The sequence below is a fragment of the Musca vetustissima genome, unplaced genomic scaffold (genome assembly GCF_032173495.1).
Source record: "Musca vetustissima isolate MV318-11 ecotype Yass unplaced genomic scaffold, APGP_CSIRO_Mvet_v1 utg117566, whole genome shotgun sequence".
NCBI lineage: Eukaryota > Metazoa > Arthropoda > Insecta > Diptera > Muscidae > Musca > Musca vetustissima.
Window position 1 is genome coordinate 21,126 of NW_026884059.1, and position 4,225 is coordinate 25,350.

Here is a 4,225-nt window from a genome sequence, read left to right on the forward strand (position 1 = left end):
TTTTGCACCCTCTAATTGCTCGGAATAACAAATTACAGATGTCTCATTAGGAAAACCTTAAATATTTAAAAACATGAAATGTCGGAACATTGCTGAAAATTGTTCTGCAAGCATGTTTCTCACCCTCCAAAACCCGAAATGCCCAATTACTAGGCTTTCGGTGAATAATATGTCTAATTATTTTAAAATACAAAAAAAGGACAAGAACTTTATGTGAAAACATGGACCTATATCGAAAATGGTTTGCAAAGGTGTGTTTCACATTCAAAAAATAAGGAAAGCCAAATTGTAGTCTCTTTGTTGGGGAAATACCTCTCAAACCTTTAAAATATCGGTAATATAATGCAAAGTCATGTTCACTCTCTACAAACCTGGAATGTCAAACGGAGCGGAACCTTCATAGGATGGCTATGTCAAAACAGTGAGCTTTATCGAAAATGGGCTGCAGAACCGTATTTCATACTTCCATAACCTTGCATACCAAATTGTAGCCATGTATGTGGGAAAATGCGGCTACAATTTTCAAAAGACAAAAAATGAAGCGGGATATCTATATGGAGGATATGCTGATGTGTTTATCACCCTCAAAAAAACCCCGGAATACCAATGCCTTCGAATAGCGGCTATATATACACATAAGCTCATCCCAACCAATCTTCTCATTACTATCGACAAACTCTCACGCATTTCGTATTGTACTGCTGCAAAAGATGACAACAAACACACCCATCTGCAGCATCCTACAATTTCATTCATTCAACGCATCCCATACCATATCATCACATCCATTCTCCGCCACATATGTTATTGAGGACAGTAACAAGCCCGGCTGCTGGCAACATGCGATTATGCTGAGCTCAGCCGATATGAAATAGCATTATTAAGTTATTGTTAATGAAAACCATCAATTTTGGCAATTATCAGCTTATCGCGGTAATTCTGTTGGCCGACTGTAATGCCCAGCTTTCGTTGATGAGATATGAATGGAACGAAGAAGGCGATGGAATGAAATGACTTAATTTTTGTTGGAAGCTTGGCCGAGGAAGGAAAAGTTAGTTAGCGATGCGGATTATTAGTAGAGTAAAGTTTATTTTTGGATTAAAAAAAAAGTTTTTGAATGAATTAAACGAATGATGTGTTATGGAGTCTGTGCTCTACATTGTGAAGAAGAAATTCTGGGTACAAATATCTATTTATAGACTACACATATGTTAACACTTTGCAACAGATTTTGGAGGTTGGAAAATTCATTATAGAGGTGAAAGCCCTTGGCGAGTATATTAAGAACACAGAAAGAAAAAATTGACATAGATCAAGTTTTTTTTAGTTATGGCGTGATAAAATCGTAGAAATTAGTTACCCAGCAAGGGCTTTAATCCTTATAAGAAAATTTCTCCCCCGGACCATGAGCTACATTTTGTGTAATATTGTTATTAATTTATTACAACATAGTGCCTCTAATAAAGAACTCTTTTTCACACACCACACCTGTCCACATGTCTGTCTTGTGGTGTGGCATCGGCATTGCGCTTTCGGCTTATCTATAAAACACAGCATGATTAGAAATCACCATCAATCCTCCATCATGCATACATAAAGTATGCGATGCCATGGAAAATGATGACCACTAAAATAGTTGCAATGGATTGTTGCCGATGCATCGCTTTAAAATGCATTTATTATTCTTGTTGTTGCTACTGTTGTTGTTGCTCATCTTCTTCGACGTCATTGTTGCTCAGTTCGATTTTCAGTTAATTAGTATTTTGTGGTTTTTGGTTGTATTTACTTTATTGGTCGCACACGTTCCGCCAGTTGTCCATTGAATGATAAGTTTCAATGTTGTGGTGCATACACTTCATGCAACCGGAGGAGCGAAGTAATCGCGTTTTATTGATATCGCGCAATGGTGAGAATTTATTATAGAATCGTTTATTTACTTTATGGAAAGGATACAGTGTTTCGAAATAGAAATTTTTTAAAGAATAGTTTTTCCACGACCAAACAATGCGTGGATTTTTAAAGAATGCGTGGATTTTAAAGAATATTTTCTATGACCAAACAAGGCATAGATTTTTATACCCTTCACCAAACTGTGGTACATGCATATGTTTGTAACATGCAAAAGGAATCGATATAGACACATGGTTCCTTTTGAGAATATGCATAGAATCGCATTTTAAGTCGATATATTCATGTCCGTCCGTCTGTCCATGTTAAATTGTAAACAAAGTACAGGTCGCGTTTATGATCCGAATTGGATGAAATTTGGCACAGCTCATCATTTATTTGGCCCAGGGACGAACCCTATAAATGGTGTACCAAAGTCCCTATATATCTTTCAATTTGCACGAAATTTGGCATAACGTACTGAATTAAATCTAGAATGATGTTTGTTAAGTTTCCTGAAAATCGGTTCAGATTTAGATATAGCTTCCATATATATGTTTGCCCGATTTAATGTAAATGGTATACGAAAGTCTCTCGATTTGCACGAAATTTGGCATAGCGTACTGGATTGAGTCTAGAATGATGTGTGTAAAATTTCTTGAAAATCGGTTCAGATGAATTAATACTAGAATGATGTGTGTTAAGTTTCCTGAAAATCGGTTCAGATTCAGATATAGATCCCATATATATTTTCGCCCGATTTAATGTAGATGGTATACCAAAGTCCCTATATATTTTTCGATTTGCACGAAATTTGTCATAGCGTACTGAATTAAATTTAGAATGATGTGTGTTAAGTTTCCTGAAAATCGGTTCAGATAGCTCCCATATATATGTTCGCCCGATTTAAAGTAAATGGTATACGAAAGTCCCTATATATCTTTCGATTTGCACGAAATTTGGCATAGCGTACTGAATTAAATCTAGAATGCTGTGTTTTAAGTTCAAGCAGATGGGTAAGTTGAGCGGAGTAGGCCTCGGCTACCTGTTGTGTTTGCAGCTTTTCGACGTCGAGTTTCCGTGTTGTATTAGATCGCAACTTTGCTGCAACATTAAAACGGGTGCGTACCTTGGCTGCAACAAGGTAATGGTCCGAATCGATATTCGCTCCTCGGATTGATCGAACGTCTAAGACACTGGATGAATGCCTTCCGTCTATCACAACATGATCAATTTTATTTCTCGTTACTTGATCAGGAGAGATCCAAGTGGCCTTGTGTATATCGAGATCGAGAAATCTCCTAGCAGAATTTTAATGTCATGGCCAGGGCAACGGTCATATGCTGTTTCTAGGCGCTCGTAAAATATGTCTTTGGTCTGTTCATCTTTATCTTCGGTCGGAGCATGGGCGCAAATTAGACTGATGTAAAAGAACTTAGCTTTTATACGGATTATAGCAATTCGGTCATCTATTGGAGTGAATCTGGAGACAAGGTCTTTTATTCTCCTGTTAACCATAAATCCGCAGCCAAATTCATGTCTCGTTTCATGACAGCTATAATACAGGGCGTAATCGTCTGATTTACTTACGCCTGTCCCTTTCCATCGCATTTCCTGTAAGGCAATAACATCGGCTTTGTACTTCCTGAGTATATCCGCCAAAGCGAACACTGCGCCTGTTCTGTACAACGTGCGCACATTCCAAGTGCAAATTCGCAGATCGTGGTCCTTTATACGTTTGCGGGGCTCGTCAACATTAGGAGGGTTTGGTTTTCTTCTTCTTTGCTTTTTCATAGTAACCCGTCGCCTCAACCCAGTTTTTTATAGTTCTTATGGGTGAACTCGCGGCACATATTAGCTCACTATTTCATCGGGTGATGAGAATAGCTCCCCAGGTGGCACCGCGGGGAGGTCAGTATCCACAATTGAGATGAAAGAGGGACCAAGATAAGCCTGGACTTCGCCATGTTAAAGCCAATCAGAGCCGTTGCTTGGTATCTATCATCCCCTACGCCACCCATCTCCTCTATATATGGTTCAATAAATGTATATTCGTCATGTATAACACCTTCCACATTTATTTTACAGAGATTTTATTACATAAAATACATTATATAAGACCTCCACGTTTAGGAATCCATCTATAGTTGCAGCCATAAAATTCCTCCAGCCGAATACAGGAACATATGGTAACCTCACACTTAGAAGAAAAAATGCCCATAAAATTTCCACAAACCAGCACTTTCATCGCTTCACAGATAATAAATTCAGGTAAATCGCTTCACTTTCTTTGAATTATTGCACCCACATATATTAGCCATGTTCCGGTCATCTGTGA